This window comes from Rhea americana, unplaced genomic scaffold (genome assembly GCF_003343005.1).
Source record: "Rhea americana isolate MKP2758 unplaced genomic scaffold, rheAme1 scaffold_265, whole genome shotgun sequence".
Lineage (NCBI taxonomy): Eukaryota > Metazoa > Chordata > Aves > Rheiformes > Rheidae > Rhea > Rhea americana.
This window is the reverse complement of record NW_028186385.1, coordinates 963113-985648: the sequence shown is the minus strand read 5'-3', so window position 1 is coordinate 985648 and position 22536 is coordinate 963113. Positions and strand designations below refer to the sequence as shown.

The window sequence follows — 22536 nt, the reverse complement described above, 5'->3', positions numbered from 1 at the left end:
TAGTTTATTCAGTGACTATTTTCTGTCTCACTCCCATTTAGCTGCAGTTAAGCTTCCTCTCTTGCTTAGTCATGTCCTCTTTTGGCAGGGCTTTCTTTGAAAAGAGAGTAGATTCTAGAAATTTGCTAGGACAGAACCCTAGTGTAACACACCTGGTGGGTGTGTTACAGCATTTTCAGACACAAAGCATTGATAAGAAGCCAGCATTAGTTACTAACCTTCCTCTGCCTGGAGCAGAGAACACAATGCTAAGATCGGGTTTGGGCATTACCGGAGTTCTGAACTAGAAACTAAAGCATGTACTTGGGTGTGTGCATGCCTACGTCTTGGGATAAAATGCCATGAGAATGGAATCTGCAATTTCACAGCGTCATCTACTCTCAAAAGATTTTTATCATTTTCCTGGTGTCCCTCAGGCCCCACAAGTCCTGTCTCTGAGAGTCTCACCTGGTCACACTCTATCCAAGCTGCACAGACACTCTCACGCTGAGCTCCTTCAAGGACCTAGTAATGAACCAGCCATGTTCTTCACTTCCTTGCGCATTAGCAACCCCACTTTACACACAGATAAGTTTGTRTAAAGTACAGATACATCCTTTTTGCATGGAAAGAGCTAGGTACTGAAATACAACCCTGCTATCACAATCTGCAAGCTGAGGGAACCTCATTTATCCTGGATAAATCTTTTTTTGGAGGTGAGTTAGGTACTGAGCCAGCAGATTGAGAGCTTTGCCCACCATCCCGCCAGGAGGTGGCTCCGCCTAGCTGTGCCCAGCTGACAGCAACACTCTAGAAAGCTAAACATACCAAAGCAATAATTTTAGGGAAAAGTAGGAAAGAAAAAGATATTTTGATTGAGAATTGCACTTATTAACGACAGTAAAATCCTTGTGGTGGGGAGATGTAAATCTGGATGGAAAACGGTATATAAGGATGGGCTCATCCCTAGACCTGGGGGTACATCAGGTCAAGCTCAAAGAGTTGCTGAAGCATCCTGACAGCTCTGAAAGATGATGATAGAGTGATCATCCCATGGGAGTCTCCTTATTTGGAGATTCAGAAGGGGAAAAGGTCTCTTAGGAGAACAGCGTTGCTGGTGAGGCAGCAGCAAATCGTATGTGGCTGGCAGAGCAAACTAAGACTGAAAGTTGAGGAAACTGCTACAAATTCAGGATCTTCCAGCATGGAGGAGAAGGAAGAGCCACCGGGACCCACAATGAGGCTTTCAAACATATGAGCAAAGCAGGCTGTATTTCATCTGTTGCAGACAATTCATTTGTGGAAATACACTGGTGCCTCAAGCAGGCGGCAGCAGCACTGCAACCCCAAGACAGGGCGGGCACTGGGGATTTCAGTGCCACACCGATTCCCCAGAGAGCTCTGGAGGGCCACAGAGCTCCATTTCCCCTGGCCAGCCAATGCTGAGGCTAAAATTAGTCAAATCTGTCATTTGGAAACTAAGTTTCTACARTTGACCAAACTGGTTGGAGTGGAGCTCTAAACATAAGCTTTTCCTGATAAAGAAAGAGTCTGGAAACAAATTCTAGGGAAACATTCAAAGGAATTTGCTTGTTGGGCAGGAAATCTGTGCAAAAGGCAACCCAGTTCTGAGGATCTAAGATGGTGCCWGAGCTAAGAGACTCTCTGCACTTACTCCTAATAGTTCCAGGAGGTAGCTTTTTTTTGTGCTTCTCACACTCGTGGTAAATGTGCTCTGTGGTATTAGACCTTCAGCCAGCTCTTCTGTCTCTCCCCCTGCCTTCTCCAGTAAACAACGACAGACTCCTGTTCATCCTTGTCTATTTTGGGATCTCAAACAGTCCTACTGATAATCACTGTTATAAATGTTTACACTGATAGGAGACTGGCCCATATTGTAGAGCGATAATAACAGTACAATTTGATATTCATGAGGTGCTGATGAGCTCTAAATATAGAAACAGAGTAATTATCACTGGCACTACAGCCTGGAATTCAAGAAGCAGATAACTGGAGAAATGGATATGCTATTTATTGCAGCTTCGTCAGTAACAACAGAAAAGTTGTCTTGCTTGATGAGGCAAAGACCAGACTGCAGAAGGCGGAGCTCATGAGAGAGGTGCAAAGAGCTGTGATATGCTATCTGTGGAAGGGAAAAGCACAATTGCAAAAGAAAATTCTGAAAATGCGCTGGATGCCAAGCTCACCCCAGTGCGCATGAGTATGCAAGGCAGTGACGAATGAGATTGCTTTTACAAGGAAAATTTGTGTAACTGACTGGAAAAAACGTTGTGGAAGTTTCTACCAAAATGCCTGGGGAAAGACAAAACCTTTGGCCATAATAGTCAGTGCAGTCTGCAGCTAGAGATGACTGCCAGGCTACCAAGAAAAAGTTCTGAACAGAGATCCCGGCAGGTCACATCCGCGGGCAGTGAGCTTTGGACTCTCTCTAACAGCACTGGCTGCAAGGTCACTCRGTGCCTCTACACTGGCCTGTATGATGGGCAGGGTACGTTGCATCCCTGCACCTTGGTCACACATACATACTTTCTATCATAGAGGACATGGTATCATCTCATAGTTCATAGATAAAACATCCATTTCTACACAAAGCGACCCAAATCCCTTTTCTCCATAAGATGTCTATCATAGATGAAAATGTCCTGGGATTCTACCCATGGCATGAGACAAGCGAGTCTTATATCACAAAGTTATCCTGTTATGAACCAGCCATACAACCTCCAGTAACAGAAGGTCAGTGTTCCAGATATAATCAAGATAGCTAATGTCAGGAAAAAGCTATGGYTCCTCCTATTTGTCTTCTTTTAATTCCTTTTAAGGACTAGCTCTTACTGAAAACAATAAAAATAACGAGTATTCAATATTTCTGATAAATAGGTTGCTAGTTTAACTATGGAGTCCTTAAATACGCAGATAGCACTACTTCAGGTTTGTGGTTTCAAATCATTTCATTTTTTGTGGCAAAATCCTTTTTTAAGTTTTGTGTGTTTGTATGTTTGAGTATATGTGTGGTTAGGGCTGTGTCCTTCTCCCAGTCTCAGAAGGGTGCTAGAAAGATTAGTTATCTAATGATTTGAAAGATATTTCAAGATCCATGTGTGTGAAGTGTGGACTTTATAGTCTCCACACAGCAGCGATACCCATGGAGTTGAACACTGTGCTATTCGGATTGCCAGAGTCATCCAGGATCTGAAACTCTTTCATGCAGTCTTTCCCTCATGCCTCTTTGAAGAATCTTACCCCTTACTGGTGCTTCCACAACAGTCAAAGCCAAGATTTGCTTTGACTTTAACCTTCAGCACCACTGTGCTGAACAAAGCACTCACCAGTTTCTATTGCTACAGGAAAAACACATGGACTGTAGCCAGTCTGTTGCTCCAGAGAGATCGAAAGTGAAGCCTTCAAACAGGACAGGGCAGGAGYTGGAAATTCATTGTGAGTTTGGTTGTTGTTATGACTTTTGACACTGATTTTCTCAAGTGAGACGGAGAAGGGATAAAAATTACCTAACACAGACTTTGGTCTGAAAATTGATTTCAAAGAGGATGTTTCTAAGAGCAGCAATTTCTGAATCAGTCTCATTAGGTGATTCTATAGTCTTAAGAGTCAAGCAGCAAACTGGACTCTAAATTTCTACAAGTTTATGGAACCTGTGCTTCCCTATGGACTTCACATGCATCACCCCAGTGCATGAAGAAGTAAAGAACTAAAATTTTTCCCATACTCTGCTAATACTATTCTGCCCTTCTTCTGTCTTTTCTCAGTGTGATATTAGTCTAGGTGGAAATGAGAAAAAAAGAAAAAGAGAGAAGGATAAAAGCCTAAAGAATTGCAAGTTAAAAAAAAAAAAAAAAAAAAAGGAGAGAGAGAGAGAGAACACTCCAATGCATACCTAAGGTGTTTAATATGTTCCTGTAGGTATATATTGACCAAGCCTTGAGGCACACTATAGTCAGTCAAAATAGGTCATTTTGTGTTGTTGAAGCAGAGGGAATCAGCATTTCCCCAGACCTGTACATTTTTTTTTTCACACAACACCACAGAGTTTTTGTTTCAAGTTTACAGATGGGGTAATCAAAAGCAATGAGAAGTTGTATCATGTGGCCCAGGACAGGCAACAAGTCACTGGCATAATTTCTACTGGAACTCAGCCTTGCTCTCTATCACTGGCCCTCTTCAGAAGAGAAGAGTCTTTGTTAAACCGGACATGCATGGAGCTTGAAATTATTTTTCCATGGTAGTATGAGCTATGTTACTTTAGGGACAGTGTCATTTACTGTGCTTGGCTCCATGTCAGCATGGTGGAGAGAGCCAAGTGGCTGCAACTGGTCCAGAGTCCCTGTCTAGAGGTCACAGCAGCTTGGCAAGTGGACCTGATCTCTCAGACAATTTCCAGGCTTGTCTGCATCAAGTCAGCTCTGACATCAATAGATTCATTAGGCATTTTGCATAAATAATTGACAGGGGCTGTTCCCTTTGCTGAACATGTGTTTCAGTTGGATAGAAACCACTCAGCCTGCAGGGAATCTGTGCTGTGGCAAAGCGGATCAGAATGGTATTTTTTAATTAAAAAAAAAAAAAAAAAAAAGGCATTTCAAGCGCAGTTTGTGCTCTGCTTGGGGAGGAGCTCTCTGCCCCCAGGGAATTTTCAGGATGCTGAGCTGTGAAGGCAGCTGTTGCTTCTCTACTTTGCTGCTCTTAAGCAATATATTGCTCTCCTAGGCAGGTGACAATGGAGTCAGAGCAACACCTTCTCCAATGAAATCTGAAGCTCAATGTGGTTTACAAAGGTAACCTCAAACAAGGATGCTGCTTCACAGCTGTAGGACAGAGATGTTCCCTCTGTGGCTTACAGGCCCCCAAGGGTCCTGAAGGAGCTCCAAGGGGTCCAGCACAGGGCATTAAGAAAAGTAGTTATGCTGGCAGGAGGCCTGAATTCGCTACAAGGGTGCACTTCTGCTGGGAAGTGTGTGGGCTCTGTAAATCTAAGAAGGTTAAAAAACTGCTCTGAGGTCTGCTGACATAAGCTTTGTGAAGGGAAAACAAATCACCAGTCCCGAGACAAAATTGAATTTTGTCTAAGGGAAAATGTGACATTCATTGGTAACTTCCAGATTTTTCCAATTCCAATTCCAGTTTGGTCACAGCTCAAAGGTTGTGCATCCCAGTTGTAGCTTTTTGTTGTTTTTTTTCCCCCTACAAAAATATGAATTTTGTCCTGATTAGGTCAATGATTGGAATTTTCTTTTCAAGAAGTGTTTCTTTTCGGTCACAGATGGCCTTAAGCCTAGCAACAATGCAAGTCTAAAGGTCACCAAAGTCCTGTGCGACAGCTATGGTTTCTCACCAAAACCAGTTCTCTGCACCTAAGTCCTGATCCACACCCTCATCAGTCCAGTTACATGAAATCAAGGAAGTAAAATGGAAGTGAAACAGGAATGATACTGTAGTGTAATAGGCCCCAAGAGCTGCTCTAGTAGTGTTTTATTTGGTATATTACCTGTACCAGAGTTGTTCCTGTTTTTTAACAGTTGTGGTAAAGATATATTGACTTCTGACGTTTGGAATAACTCATCATCTTCTAAACAGCTTTCCTCTGTAGCTCCTTCGAAGCACAGTGAAAAAGAATCAAGGCACTTGTTGTAGAAGAGAAGTTGGAGAAGGGAGTTAAGAAAACGGGAGAGGGAAAGTATGGAAGAAAAATGGAGGCAACCCAAATCTTCCATTTGCACCCACCTGATCTTATGCACATTACTGAGAAAAAGTATGTCGAAGATATGTCTTCAGATGCAACTGGAGGTCAGTTTGCTGTTTGGTTAAATGAGAGCGGGAAGTGGAAATAATCATTGTTTTTAGCTCAGATGAACACGTCCAAACCAAACCTTCACAGCTATCTTTCCTCATAACTTTTTCCACTTCCGCTACCTGCAACTCTCTCTTTGGAATGAGTGGTGGAAACAATCCTTCTGGGTCATGAGAAAGGATCAAACCTCTAACCATGTTGTTATTCCTGTTTTCCAGCTCTCAGCACTCGCAAAAACAGATGATTAAATAGAGTAGGTAGTAAGCAACTGAACCACCTCTCCTGGCAGGTACAGAGAGTTCTTTACAGAGGAACAAAGCTGCTAGAGTAGACATATTCCCTGTTGTAAATTTGCTTGTTATTCTTCACAAACTGACGCAGGTGCTACAGAGAGGCATCATCACCTTATTAGAACAGCTTTTCCCACATTTTTGCTCAGACTTATAACTAAGCTATTCTGTCTGCATTGCCCTTTAACAAAGCTTATGAGCAAATTATCATCTCTTACACTCTAGTTAGGCAGCTTTTTTTGTTTTTTTAAAACAAGGCTCTTGCCTACCCGTGTAATTGTACAAGGGCTAAGAGAATGGGCTTTAACTTTGATCCAGGTTTCTTGTCATGAATAATAAAATAAATAATAAATATCAATAGTACAATATCCATATACATGCACACACTCACTAAATATAATACTGACATTTCAGAATTTATGATACTGTCTCATCCTTTGAAAAAAGGAACTGAAAAAGATTATGAAGTTTGTATCTTGCCTCCCATAGCCCACAGAGCTATGAAATCTATCAATCAGATTCAAATACCAAAGTTCATTTCCTTCTGATGCAAAACCGTCTATCTCAGTAAGGCAACCAGTATTTTACTTCTCAAGCACGCAGAACCACTATGGTAGTATTATTTTCAAAGCGCACATGTATATGTAAAGCACGTGCTGTGTTCATTAGAAGTTATGGGAAGTTTTAACTTGCCACTACATTTCTGCTCACTGCGCATGTGCCAGGGAGAGCCCTGCACAGTGTGGATGTGACAAAATGCGGTGCCAGGCTGGAAAAGGGAGGGCTGGGAGCAGGCAGTGGGCAGCTGGCAGAAAGACCTTGCCTGGAGCCTGCAGGGCCCATCGTGGAGCTCGCTAAGGTGTCTTCAGAAGCAAAGTTATTWCTAGGGTTAATGTGGGAAGAAGGGGAAAGACCCCAGGGAAGTATATCAGAAGGGGAATTTTGCTGTCCTCAGATAGACAGGGCTTTTGGCTTGCAGGAAGAAAGGGCCTCCATCGTTAGCTTTCCCTACTGTTCCTCATGACTTCATCTGTTGAGCAAGTTCCTTGTTTCTGCTGGGAGATGAAATGAAGTCATATACAAGGCCAGGATAGGGAGAGGACTCAAGGCCTCACTTAGAGGAACACTCTCCACGGGAAGGTCTGACAGAATAAGACCTCCTAAAGGTAGATTCCTACTGTGCTGAGATTCACTGAGTTAGTTAAGATGGCCTTATGGCAGACCTGTATTACACCTGCCCTGAAATGATCCTATGGAAATACCCTGATGTCAGTGCAGAGCCAGCACTGTTTCAGCTCCACAGCAGCCTCAGGCTCCGACCGAGATCATTCCTGTGCTGGAGCAGGAGAGGAGAACAGCAGAGGGGTACGCTTATGCTGAGCAGGGGCAGAAACCCTGTTTATCTTATCTAGGACACTGATCTTGCACTCCGGCAACAGCCCACAACTGACAACAAAGTGGGGAAGTGAGTTATGCCAGCCCCCAGAGACAGAGACCAAAGGACAAACTACAAGTTTCCCAGTGGAAGAAATAAAGTCTGTTTTGCCTCTGCTCCTACAGCACAGCACAGACATTGTCCCTGGCTCCTCTCCTCCAGTCTGCAACAAAGCAGCTCCTGGCACCCTCAACTATTGCCCAGCAGGACTGACTGTGAAAACCAGCCTTCACAAAACTTACTGCCATGTGGTGATGTGTGCCATTCTGTTTGGAGGCACTGGTTTTCTTCTCAGAGAGGCCAAAGCAATCACAAGCCTTTACCATGCAGTCTGGTTCACCGCCTCATACCCYCCGTTCACAGTGGTCCATATGGCAGCAGCGCTGGGACTACCAGCCCAGGCAGAGTGGCATTGCTCAAACTCCCTTGCACAAATGCTTCATGCAGTCATGTCTTTGCACTGCCTGAATCAAGGTTGGCAACCTTGGGTGATGAGGGGTCAGTCACACATTGACTTCTTGATCTTAGACAACTCTGCAGGTAAAACAGCGAGGTGAGGCACCTCTAACAGCCCTGGCAAACCATCCTGGGGATGGCGAGGAGAGCACACTGCTGCTGACAAAGCTAGTGGCAGGGCTGATCATATACATGTGTAATTGGGAGTTGTCCTGCTATAAAGAGAGAGTTTTTAAAAAGCCAGACATTTTTCCTTTGTTCTTTATATTTCTGTAATGACACGATGCAAAGAGCAATGTTATACAGATGGTCAACAATGAGGCTGCATAACAAAAGAGAAAAGTTGTTGGCCTAAACTATTTGACAGGGATCCATCACAATCAATCCAGGGCCAGAAATAAAAGTGACCCACACAGCACTGGTAGGGTGAGCTCTCCAGTGTGACTTGCATACCATATCAAAAGGCTACCTGAAAATCCCTCACTGGAGTCAGCCAAATTATTTAGAAGTATTCAGGGACTTCAGCCAATGCAAGTATCTTTTGGTTTATGAGCCCTGTGGACCCAAAGGCATGTGCACTGCTGCTATTCGCTGCAATGGATTCAGACTGGCTTTCTGCTATCTATATTTATTACGATCCCCTCAGGAAGTGCTTTGGCAGGATTTTGTAATGAAAACCCTGCCCAGAGCACTCTTTGGCATGCAGTGAGCAGCCTTAAAATAGCACAGTGACATACTGCAATAATTACTCATATTAACACTCTTCATTGTGCTGTGAGATGCTTTGTCCGTGTCGCCTGATTCATTCCATTGCCCTATGTGTGGCAGGAATGCAGGGAAGAACTGGCCTTTCCAAAAAGGCAAAGTTCAGCTTTAGACTCGGATCCGAACCCCCAAAGAGCACGCAACCTGACTGTGATCGGAGCCGTTACAGAGAGCCACTGCCAATGCTTGGATTTGCTTCTAGATCCAAAGTTTGCAGGCACAGGTTGCCATCTGATGAGAACATTAAAATGAATGTGCTTAAAAGGCCAACCAGAGAATAGCTTTGAATCTATATTATAGGAAGAGGCGGGTTGCCTGCTGGTTACACACTGGCTTCCCATTTAGCCATGTGTTTAAGTTTTCATACCTTTCTGAGTAAACCTTCCCATACTATGCTAACTGCACATCTCATTTTATCTTCAAATATTAGAAAAAAAGATCATTTTTAGTCAGAGAGAGATGGGGAAGTGGGAATAGTTTGCTAGAAGTTGAAAAAAACCTAGAAGTTTGTGTATTTTTGAGGAAAAATGTTTTCAAAAGAAAATCATTTCAGTTTGAATTGCTTGAATTTTGCATCTTGAATGTCTGCAGTGGATTTTTCCCATTTACAATAAAATGAGCTTTTAGGAAAACATTTGTTATCTGTGCCTATTTACCTAACTTCACCCAACCTGCATATTATGAACTTGATTTAAAATCCATSCAAGTCAGTAGAAAGAATCCTAAAGACTTCAGTGAGTTTTGATTAAAACCTCAACTCTCTCYCCTATACAACTGCTTTGAGTTCCCCAGGGTCATGCTCCAAATATTTCAAAAAAAAACCACAATCATAACATTACAGAAACCAGGTTCGCTGAGCAGATAGATATCAATAACTGCTTAATTAGTATTTCACAAGGAGAGAAAATACTGTAGTCTCTTCAGTATACTGTGGATAGAGGGGAAGGTGAGTTATGGCATGAGAATAGCTGCTCCTTTAAATCTTTATTAGAAGTATGTACCCTATCGCTTTGAGAAAAATTAGCACTTAATAACACATCTCACTTGATTTGCTGGTATATGATACAATCATTGGGTAAAGAGACCCCACATATGCTGACCATTTGTGCTTCCATAATGTTGTCCWTCTAAGGAGTTCAAAATACTTCCCAAAGGAGAGCTTAGCCATGTCAGCGTAGCAGGTTATAATCACTCCAACGYCTCTCCTCTATCCTCATTTCCAGATAGAAGGAAACCAAAGTTGTGGAGAGAAGAGAGAGGTGCCCAGCTTCTTTGCAATTCAGTGGAACATCCCTGGGAAGGTGATGCAATAGCTCAGCCTGGATGYCATCTCTAAGCATGCGGAGAAAAAGAAGGTGATCAGCAGTAGTCAGCATGGATTCACCAAGAGGATATCCTGCTTAACCAATCTAATAGCCTTCTCTGATGGAATGACTGGCTGGGTAGATGAGGGCAGAGCAGTAGATGTTGTCTGCCTTGACTTCAGCAAGGCTTTCAGCACTATCTCCTATAACCTCCTCCTAGGTAAGCTCAGGAAGTGTGAATTAGATGAGTGGACTGTGAGATGGATTGAGAAGTGGCTGAGTGGCAGAGCTCAGAAGGTTGTGCTCAGTGGCACAGAGTCCAGGCGGCAGCCTGTAGCTCACAGTGTCCTCCAGGGGTCAGTACTGGGTCCACTCTTGTTCAACTTATTCTTTAGTGACAYGCATGAAGGGACAGAGTTTGCTGATGATACAAACCTGGCAGCAGTGGCTGATACACCAGAAAGTTGTGCTGCCATTCAGAGAGACCTGGACAGGCTRGAGAGCTGGGCAATCAGGAACCCCATAAAGTTCAACAGAGGCAAGTGCAGAGTCCTGCACTGACAGAGGAATAACCCCACGCACCTGTACAGATTAGAGGCTGACCTGCTGGAAAGCAGCTCTGCAGAGGAAGACGTGGGTGTGCTGGTGGACAAGAAGTTAAACATGAGCCAGYAATGTGCCCTTGTGGCCAAGAAAGCCAATAGTATTCTGGGGGGCATTGGGAAGAGTGTTGCCAGCAGGTGGAAGGAGGTGATCCTGCCCCTCTACTCAGCCCTGCTGAGGCCTCATCTCAAGTACTGTGTCCAGTTCTTGGCTCCCCAGTACAAGAAAGACATGGAGCTACTGGAGAGAGTCCAGCATAGGGCTACGAGGACGATCAGAGGGCTGGAGCATGTCTCTTAKGAGGAAAGGCTRTGAGAGCTGTGCCTGCTTAGCCTGGAGAATAGAAGACTGAGGGGGGATCTTATCAGTGTCTACAAATATCTTAAGGGAGGGTGCCAAGGGGACAGGGACAAACTCTTTTCAATYGTGCCATGCAACAAGACAAGAGGCAACAGGCACAAACTGAGACACAGGAAGTTCTACCTGAATATAAGGAAGAACTTCTTTCCTGTGAGAGTGATGGAGCACTGGAACAGGTTGCCCAGAGAGGTTGTGGAGTCTCCTTCTCTGGAGATATTCAAAACCCACCTGAACGCAACCCTGTGCAACATGCTGTAGGTGACCCTGCTTGAGCAAGGGGGTTGGACTAGATGATCTCCAGAGGTCTCTTCCAACTTCAACCATTCTGTGATTCTGTGAGCCTATGATTTCTTTGCTTCCATACCTAAGATCATAGCTCTGCTTCCTGGTGAGGTGGGAGAGGTGACTTAGAAATGCCCCCCAATGACAAATGCACTGTGGAGAAGGGGCAAGGAATCCTTCACTTCCTGACTGGTTTCCAAATATATTTTTGTTTGTCAGCATCTTTCAAACTATTCACAAACAGCGCTGTATGACGAAAGGGACAGCAGCAAACTGAATCAATACACAAGTCTCCTTCTTCATTAAGAAAACTAACTTGGGTCATGTGAATTCATGAATGTGCTCAGGACCACTTCTGTAATTATGTTGATTAGGAAAAATGCTATTCCAAGAAAGCATATGGCTAAAAATAAGGTTTGCATTAAGCTATGCTACACTTCTGTTGAACTGCAAAATGTCTTTTAGAATATATCAAAGCACATTTTCCAAAGCTGCCTTCCTCCAGCGTGTCATCAAATCCACTCTGAAAGCACAGCTCTGCAATGAACTCAGCATCTGAATTTGTAACAGGATAGGTATCTGCCAAATGTATCGTCACCAGCAAACAATGCACTAGTTTTATGAACTTTTTTTCCATGGACCAGCCTTTATTAGAACATTTTCAATTAATTCCTTGGTCTCCAAGACCTTCTGCCAAGGTCACTATTCATGGCTGAAAGGGCTGCTCACTGAGTAATGAACACTAACTTCTCAGGAGACTTTTTTGTAAGTCATAATCAAACACAATCTTCTGTTAATTGCTTACACGTACTCAGTGCATTAACAGTAAGAGGTTTTAATATATATAAAATTAAATTCAACTGAGGCAGGCAAGGCTTAGATATTAGCACCATACGAGGATTCTGTTGATGACCTCTCTGTCAAAGCCTGATCTGATTAGTGACTTGAGGAAAATGTTTTATTTGGAATAAAGCCTTAGTTGAGAAGACTGTGCCTCAAATGCAGTGCTTGATGGCTACTTCCATTGCCCTAATATAAACTCTTGCTAGTGAGAGGACATCAACAACAAGCGTTTGCCCTACTACTGGTCTACAATTAGTTGTCTGCTGAAAATTCACTCCTAAATGTCTGGTTTTGAACCACACTGCATTTTTTCTCACAAAGACTTCTTCTCCTTTGATTTACTAGGGCACATGACTACTTTGATTTTCTAGGGCACAACATGCCTTACCACAATCAAAAGAGTAAGAGGTCCAAGAAAGTGCTGTCATGAGCAAGCAGGACCTCACCAAAATCAAAGCAACCCACTCACATAGCTGTATTGTTCAAACTTGCGGAAATACTGCTACTTGTAGAAATACTGCTACTTAAAATTGATTCTCAGAYGCCAGTGGCAATTATCAAGGGTGATCTTGGCCCTATTTCAGAGCAATGTCAGGTTGAACAGTAGTTGATGCTACAGTCGACCAGCTTGTCACCGAGCTAAGCCACAAGTGAGCTCCCCTCCCTGAGTCTCTCCTCACCCTGATCTATGACCAAACTTCCAAACAAATTGATAACTTCTGCCGAAATCTATCTCAGAGCAGGAGATATCACAAAAGGTTTATTAGAGCTTAGCAGGAACCTAGGAGAAATCAACGGTCTGGGGAAAGTCTGTCCTGAGCTGTCAATTGCCCGAGTTACATGAGGGAGCTTGTACAACGTCTGCCTGAACCTCTCCGAGTTTTCCTCTGCTGCTATCAGTGCTCCATTCTTAAAGACACTTAATTTATTCATGAAAGAAGAGCTTCTAGAGGCAGTATATTTTGATCTTCAAATGTCTATTTCCCTGCCTTAGCTAAGGCTGCAGGCTGCCCTTCTTACATCAAATAAGGCCAAGCATCTTTAAATGTCTTAGTTCTCTGCAAGCTTGATAAGAAGCATTGAGGTAGCCTGCAGTCCCTGTGAGGAAAACCAGAAAATACAGTGATGGAGAGCTAGCAGAGCCTACTGAAGAGCTGCATGTTTCCCTCTTTTTCACTTTTTTCCTTTGAGAAACTGGTACATGAGTCCTTTAGACTCCTGGGTTGTCCAGATAGTCATTTTAACAGATAGTACAGCTTGGAAAGAGGGAGAATAATAAAACAGATTCCTAGGCCTCTACTCCTTTCTTATGTTTTATAATTCTTGTATTGGTTCAGTTAACAGGATTTTCTAGGAATGCTGCAATCCCTATTACATTGTTTTTCCACTGCTAGTTTCGAATTATACTGCTTCTCCCTCAAAGCTCATAAAGTTCTTTTTAAAAGCTCATAAAATTTCACCTGTGTATGTTTATGGCTCTCAGGATATGAACTAAACTCAATTGATTTAGCTGTATTTACCACTGCTGAACTTCACTCTATATTTCACTGAACTACCTTTTAGAAGGAATATATATCACTTCCCTTTCCTTTCCTTTTGCTGAATTCTTCCAGCATGGCAGCTGAATCCATAAGACTAATCCTTTTCTTTCCACTTCATTGGAAAAAAATGGATACAATTCTGTCTTAAAATGTAAACTCATGTGTCCATACTGACAAATAACTTAATTTCCTTCTTCTCTCCCAAGCCCTAAGTCTACGATCATCCATACCACATATTCACTAGTTTGCTCTATTTCTTTCCAAAAGACAGCACCATTACTCCAGCTTTCACACTAGGCAGGCAATGTAAGTGTGAAAGGGTCCAGTTTTGGTTCCTTCTCCTGGGATGCTCCCTCAGTATTCTCACACTGTAACCCAGAGTGCACAACAGATACCATTAGCATCATGTTATAAAAGAACCGACTTCTCTGATTGCAACACAGCCCCCACATTTCTTCCAGCATTTTGAACTAAAAAAAGAAAGCCACAGAAAAAATAATAATGATCTGCCAAGGCAACAGCCCTGGAAAGACCCAAGCCAAGTGCTATGTGATGTGGATGCTGCCAGCCTGCTCTAGAGAGTTAGCTCTCAGGAATATTGGCACAAGCCCCTATACCACTATGGTCTGGAGAAAAGGAATTGCTCTTAGCAGAAGATGCCTTTAGAAGAACAGATATAGTCAATGAGAAAGCTGTAATTTCAAACTCCAGCTCCAGCAAGCACCCAGAGCCCATGGCAGCCTCTGGAGTATCTGTGAGATTTCCCTGGTCTGGCAAGCTTGTGTCAGGACTCTTTAGTCTTGTCAAGGTTGGGCAAAGAGGCCTTAGCCAGCAGAAGACAAACAGCAACTTTGCCTGTAATGCTGTCAGAAATTAACCTCTGTAAAGTAATGTGGTAGCCAGACATAAACCTGAAACTGGATGCACAGTTGTAGATAAATACATYTGAGTTGCCATGACTTCTTTTCCCACTGTAGACAAGACCCATGAAAACATTTTTGATCTCTAGCCYTTTATTTCCTTTACAGGTGGACCATGAAGTGAATCAGCATTTCAGAAACCTCCAAAATATTTGGTTTTGCTTTTGGCATTTGCTAATAAAAATGATTGGAGTTTGTGAGAGGGAGTGGAAGAGCTGGGCTATTTTTTGCCTCCTGAGCAATGAATGAATTTGTAGGACATAAGACAAGAATTTGTTCTCACCTTTCTGAGTCTGTGGTTCATTCTCTTTTTGGTGCACAGTAAATTGTTGTGCTGGGATGGAATGATCTCCATGATTTCTTGCATGTAACAGTCTTGTGATTTTGAGGCAACCGCTGAGCCATGGTATTTCACCCTTGGCACTGGTCACCTCTGCTCTTTCCTGCCTGCTACGGAGGGAGCACAGCCCCCTCTTCCGCACGCGCCTCAGCAGGTTCACTGCTGCCAGTAAAGCAAGAGGACTTGCAGGCCAGCACAACGACTGCTGCTGCACAGGCAGGGGGAATGGGCTGAAAAGAGTGAGAGCAGCTGTCAAGGTGGCCACTGCAGTCAGTACCAATAGACAAAAAATGACGGATCTGTCCTGTCCAGAGGAGCCCTGTGCTGCAACACGGACTGGGCTGAGAGCAAGAGTGCAAGTATGAACATCCCCAAAGCTCAGGAGAGGATGCACAGCCATCTTTATAACAACTATCTCCATAATGGCCAAAATGGAGTCCTAGAGTCTAAGTTGAAACAAATGTGGGGACAATATAACCAGGTACAGATCTGAATTTGGAGTTTGTCTATGAGAAATCACTGATGTGGCAAACAACACTTCAGAATTCACTGTTTTTCTTCAATTTCACAAGCACTGAGACACCTTGATAAAAAGACTCTTACCTAGGATATTTTAAAGTGAGAAGAAATAAAAACTATATAGAAAAATACAGAACTTTCACCTTGTTTTGTTTTACACATCAGACACACTGTGTGCGAAAACCAGCACACAACTCCTATTAACAGCCTCACACTTTTGCTTCGTGGAGGTAGCTGATTCACTAAAATCTCCTCTGCTCATCCTTTAGGAATGAGATTGAATTCTTTCATTAGAGAGTTCACTGGAAGTTACAGCAACCACTGTCACAGTGTCTTCGCTGAGGGCACAGCAGCCAGTAGTGTGGGCACAGGATGAACACGTTACCTCTTGGTCTCTAAAGTCTTAGATCTTGGTTTCATATTGAAGTTCATGAGGTTACAACTTGAGTGTGCCCTTACATTTCGGTTCCACCCATAAGTGATGATTTTGATTCAGAGGTGGACCCTCACAAGCATACAGGCTGCAACACTAATTAACACCTGTTATCAGATGCAACATGGCCGTCTGAAAGCGCAAATGCACTAATAACTCCCCAGGGCTCTGCAACAGTGTCTGCTGCCTGCCCRGAAGTGGCAGATACATTTCTGTGCAGCCTCTGGGCAGGAGCTCCTGAGGTGTCTGGATTTGCTGTCGTGCTGAGAGTGCAGCAGCCAGCCCTTTCCATGTTGTAGGCCTCGTGCAGGCAGGTAAGGAACAGCTAGTCCAGCTATAACTGCTCTTCATAGCCTCCTCACCGGAGGATATCATCTCCTCACATCTACTCACTGAGCCATTCATGTGGACACTCCCCAAACCACATCTGCCAAAAGAAGTACTGCTAGCAAAAAACTAGAATTTGACTATTTATGTAACTATGGTTCGTTTTGCTTCGAATTGTTTGCAGAAAATCACGCCAGTAGCTCTGTTAGCAGATCTAAAGGAATCAACATCTTTAGGAGAGGTCAGTAATGGGCAACCAAATGCAGTAATTTCTTGATGCGAGCATCTCTAACAGGGTGGGCAGCAGTGCATGGTAATATGCCAGATACCCTTACCTGGCAGTATCTGGTCCCATATCATATCTCTATGCCATCAAAAGGTGACGGAGATTTATCTACACAGTCACTGCTGGCAGATATATGCACGCTCTTCCAGTGTGCCAGGCCAGCTGGATGGGAACCAAGCTAACCACAGCTACATGGCTTTTGGTCTGAGTTGGCTCATGACCTACTCACCCAGAGTAGAGGCAGCACAAACGCATCTGCCTGTGAAATGCTGTGCAGACAGAAAGCAAGGGACAGACAGACAGAGCTCTACAATGATGTTAGCTTCTTATGTAAAAAGTTAGACTCTCTTCAGCCTGTTCTCTGCTGTCCTAATCCCCCTTCCTTTACTGCTACCTGTTTTCAAGTTGGGAGGCAGGTGAACAACAAGCATGTGGTATCTCATGCTGGAATAACCAAAGCTATCTATATAACAAAATAAAATGAGACTCTCTTTATCAATTTGAAATCAGTCCAATTTTTTTTTTTTTTTTTTTTTTTATAAGAACCTCTCCCTTTTTTTTCATTTCAGTGGAAACTTCTTTGACACATTTAGGTTAATACAGTTCATTTGACAGATCACTCATCTATCACATTCCCGTTTCCTAATCACTTCCTTGTCTTGCAGCCACCCTGGCTGAAGACTGATGATAGCTCCTAATAGCCACCGCGGCAGCCGCCGCTCCTGCAAGCAGCTCGGTGCAGCACATGTCACTGCGGCAATTAGTGCCAGGACTTGCGGCACTTCCCAGCGAGGCAGGCCACGGGCCACGCGAGCACGTGCACACTGCTCAGGCACTCCCATGGCCAGAAATCCAACCAAAAATAGAGCCTGCTCCTGGGAATCGGGTGGTGGATGTTTTTGTCCTAATAGCAGCTTTGTGTTTTAAATGTTTTGCAGCCCACCAGGCTGCACCAGGACAACAAACACAGATGGGGCAACTTGTGAGGTGGCCACCTCAAGGCACCTCACTGCCCTGCCCTGAGGAACCAAACAGCTCTTGGTTGCAAAGAACGGCATTTCTGGAGCAGTGTCTCCCCTGCCCGGCACACCCACGGGAAGGGCTCGCAGTGGGCAGCTCGGGAAGAGCAGCAGCAGAAGCAGCCGTAGGGCACATTTCCACCTTCCTCATCAGGCAACCTCGCCCCTCCCTGCCCCAGGCACAATTACACACAGCACCTATCTCAATAGGCCCCTCTTATGGAAGGCAAGAGGTGAACCTCATGAAGAAAAAATCTGAATTTTGTGGGAACGGAGCTCTATGTTGCTGAAGGACACCCAGCTGGGGTAAACACAAGTGAGGAAGCACAGGGAGATGGAGTATTGCTGCTCACTGCTGAAGTGCWGGGCCAATCCCAGCTCACATCTCCACCTTGGTTCCCAGTAACACGCTGGCAGCAGCATGCAGCAGATCCACACAGCGGGGGACACGAGGCATGGACCCCAAGGCACATCAGCATTTCCAGGATCAGGTAAGTGAGAGGTTCCAGCAGAGAGGAACCGCGTTTCCAGGCGCTGCACCGTGCCTGGCACTTTTCACAGGGGTGGCAGCCAGACGAGCTCTCTTGCATTAGAAGAGGAAGCTGCTGGAGCCCAATTTGAATTCTGCACTCGTCTGKTCCTTGCAGCATGTTTTTTCTTGCAGTATTTGTTATGCTGGAGATGGAGCCTTGTCATTTCAGGCAACTTATCATTTCACACACATTGCTAAACCTGTCATGACATCAAAATGGGGATTTTTGGATGACTGATCCCAGAAACAGTGTTGGTGACCATATTTCACAACTGCATTCGATTTGATTGCTTTTACTACACTTGCCCTTCCATCCTTTCCTGTTTGGCCCCGAGAGGGAAATTGGGAGATATGACCAAGAATGAAGTCTGAGAGAGGAGAGGTCCTTCCCGTAGGAAGCAGGACTGTCTCTGTAGCATATGCTAAACTTTYGCATAAAAGGGGCTGGCAGAAGAGAGCAGGGACTTTTCTTCAATCTTACTGACAAAAGGGCCTAAAAGAAAATACAGCATACTCAAAAGCATAAATTGGAGACTTTACACGCAAAATTCAAATCCAAACCTGACTTTTTTTCCTAAATAATTGCTATCTTTTCATTAAGCTGAACCAAGCCCTAAAGACCCATGTGTCAGAGTTTCAAAAATTTGGATCCAGATTCCAGAGTCCGGACTCATCCCCATTAAGAGAACCAAACTGGTTCTCTTTCCATGAGGGAATTATATCACTGAACATCAGCAAGCACGGATTAAGACAGAGATTTCTGCAAAAGGTGATTATATTTCAATTCCTCGCCTATTCCCARCCAATGATTTGGGCTGCCTTTCCATTTCTGTTTTTCTGCACTGCTTCCCTTGTCCAGGTGAGCACATCATAGACTTGCCATCAGCTCAGTAAATGCTCATATTCATAAATAACCCTGCAACCAGATGAAAGGCACTTTCATACAGCTGGCTATATGGGTCATCTGCTTTTGAATGTCCAAACTGAGAAATTACAAAGGGGCCTGAAATGGCCTGATGCTTGGCYGATTTCAAAACAGGGCTACGTAGCATAACTGGAATGGAGACGATGAAAAAATCAGAGACACTGAAAATCACAAGCCTTTTCTGAAAGTAGAAGTTGGCCATTTCCACAGTGAGAATAAGGTCCAGGATACTGAGCTATTTGTTCAGATGAGAACAGAGTAGAAAACAAAGATGTGTCCAACAACCTACTGCAAATGAAAACTGAAATTTTAAGATGACCTGTAGTGAAGGACAATATTCATCTCCTACATCTATGCCCTTTGTAGAAGAAAATATTTACAAAAGTGCTTTAATTGTTTATCTCGGTTCCCTTCTTGTCCTTTTTTTTCCATTTCATTGGGCCATCAAGTTTTACTCATCAGTTTTCAGAGATTCTGTGATAAAGCATGAAACTATGATATGCTGAAACACCAATCAGTGAACAATTGTGAATGGACTTCTGAAGCAGGGCRGCATTTATAAAACTTTGGCTTAGCTCCATTTCCTAACAAGTAACAGGGTATCAGTACATCTGTAGTAAAACTACAGCCTACTTGGATCAAGCAGATAAGTCCTGCTGAAGTCCGCCCTGAACAAGAACCCAGAATGCCACACTAAATGGTCAGAGTATTTCTAAGCTAAATACAAGCAGAACAGAAAACACTCCCAAAAAAGAAAAGTACAGAGCCTTTAAATAGTAAAGCTACAAACCAGAAATATGGCTCACAGTTCCTCTTGAATCTTTCCCATATCACCTTTAATGGTAACTCCTAGATCAGCACTGTCTTTCTCACCTGAATGGAAATGCAACAACTCTTGTTTTCCTTCTTTTCCTTATTTTAGTCCTTCCTCCTTTAGAAGCCTCTTCTTTTCCTACCAGCCGCATGCAAATGGCTACAGATTTGGGGAACGGGGAAAGGGAGGAGGAAGGGAGTCCTCTGTGCAGCTGGTGGGAATGACAGTCCGTTTTGCTGCTGTGTGCTTGGCCAAGGTTAGCCTGTGCCCTCTCACTCGGCCAGCATTGCCATGCTGCTGACATCCTGCTGCTTGCATTAGTGAGAGCAGTTGCCATGGCACCAGGTGACAAATCACTTCTTGAATCTGGCCTGCAAATCCCTCCCAGCAAAGTCAGGCCCAGACGTGCAACCCAGGCTATTTTTAGCAGTGTACTGCATAATGCACAATTTGATGAATATCTGCATGTCTTCATTAGTGAGCCATTTCCAGGTGCTCAGAGGTGGCTCTCCTGGGGACAACTGTTAAATGGGAAGAAAGCAGGAGTTACAGAGATATAAGAAAGGCTGGGATCAAAAACAGAGTGAGGGTAACTGCRTGATGCCCCTTTTGGTGAAGAGCTCAGCCTTGATTTCACTTCAAATCTAACAGAATAGAGTTCAACAGGAAGGAATCATTCTCCTTGAGCCAGAGGCTTGCACACCACTAATTAGCCTCCACTCTGAGGCACCCACACCAAGCCCTGGCCAGGTAAGCGGGGTGCATGCTGTGACCTGGCTGTCAGCAGCATGCAGCAGATCCACACAGCGGGCACATGAGGCATGAACCCCAAGGAATATCAGCATTTCCAGGATCTCTCCCTACASTAGCTTCAAACTAGCAGTACACTTGGAATATGTCATGCTGATGCAACCAGCGATTGCATAACATCCTGCGCCACTACAGGTGTCCAAAGTTGTCGTAAAGATGACAGCACTCGAAATGCCATTGCAAAGGCGTCGCATGTGGGCCTCTGTGTTGGAGATCATCAGATCAGCAGAACTGCTACATGAGTAATACTTAGACTGTTTTGGAGGGGTCAGAAACCTACTGCTCAGCAGCCAAGGCTAAGATATTATGTAGATTGCCAAACTACTGAAATACAAACTTTGTTATTAAAAGTAATTARCCACAAACATTTTCCTTTGTGAGGATAAATTTGTTCCTTTCTGAGCTTATTGAAGGGTGAATACGTCAAATCTAAGGTGCTCCTCTCCAGCATCATGAATTCAGATACAATGGGATATGCGGGCCAACCCATAGCAAGCCTGTATCCTAAGTTCACAAGCGTAAATGGAGCCCAAAAGCAACTTCCTCAGCTGCAGAGCCAAGCTCTGAGCTGGCAAATACAGATTTTGTTCAGATGCTCAGATTTTGATGTCTACTGCAACCCATCRGGAAACCGCTGACAAAACTCCAACTCAATTGCAAGTGTGTCTGTGTCCAGGGCTGTGGGGGTATTTGGGTCTGAGGTTACTGGATATGCTTCTCCCTGAGTTCAGTATTCGTAACTACAGGTCAGTCCCATTAACGCTTGGGAGAGAGGGTCCCAAAAGGAGCTGACCTCCCTACCTTTCAGGGAAACAGGATGCTAGTTAAGAGAAATCTAAGAAAGAGGAGGAGGTTTAGGTGTCAGTAGCTGAGCAGAGTCATGGGGCTCTTCAGCTGTGGGGGAACAGCTGAGCAGAGCAATGGGTAAATGGGTCAGTCCATGGCTGCTTGTACACCTAGGCTGTTTGAGCAGTCACAGATRCAGCTACTTTTCAGTGGCACAGCCTGGAAATACAGATTCCTGAAGGCAGTGTTGCTTCCTCAGCATGCAAGAGATGTCTCCAGGGGCAGGAGAACTGAGGTTTTCTGGTGATTTTCTGTGGCAAGGTAGAGTTTTTGGAATACTGTCCTACAGCCTCCTCCCCATCACCACTGAAAAACATCACACTGGCTTTATCTTCCTAGCTGGCAAGTGACTATCTGAGAAAAAACAACAAGACTGAAGCTACTCAGGCAACTTAATTCCTCCTAGCCGTTGCTCAGCATAAATACAGTGAAGTGGCACTTGTGCAGCCCTAAGACAGATGTGCTATTCCTGCTTGTCCTGTTCCTGCTCTGCTAATGGCAGCCAACTTGCATGAAAAGAAAAGTAATGATGAAGTGCTTACAAAATTAAATATTGCTGGCCAGGTCTTTGTGCAAGGTCTGACACTAAGAAACAGGCTGTTTTGGTTTTATAGCAACCCTTTGCATGTGAAGGGTCACCCTATTTCTAGTGTATAAGTGTGTAACTCCACTGAAACCAAAGGAGCTGTGTTGATTTACACCAGCTGCGGCTTTGATCACTGAGAAATAATTCTGCCTCACTCCATATTTTTCCTATTTTATGTAATACCAAGGGGCAAATCAAGGCCATGTGAGGCTCTGTGCTAAGTCATTCACCGCGATTTTGGAAAACATGTGTAGAAACATAGGCATGTAAGATTACCCTGGAGAACCAGTGTCATCTCTGAACAGAGCCAGTAGGTCAAAGATGGTATAAAAAGCCCCAAACAAAACAAATAAACAAAAGGAAAAAAAAGAAAGAAAAGAGAAGAGAAGAAAAAAAATGAAAAGATCTGTTTTGGAGCAAATTGCTAATGAAAGGAGCTTCCTCTAATCTCAAGCAATGGTTTATGTACTTCAGGTTCATGCCTCCTGCAATAAGCT

The 22536-nt window shown here is 43.9% G+C and overlaps 1 protein-coding gene across 2 annotated transcripts in view; it reads right to left on the bottom strand.

Moving 5' to 3' along the window:
• LCLAT1 (lysocardiolipin acyltransferase 1) overlaps positions 1-22536 on the bottom strand; it is a 176641-nt gene that overhangs the window by 146747 nt on the left and 7358 nt on the right. The window lies entirely within an intron of this gene.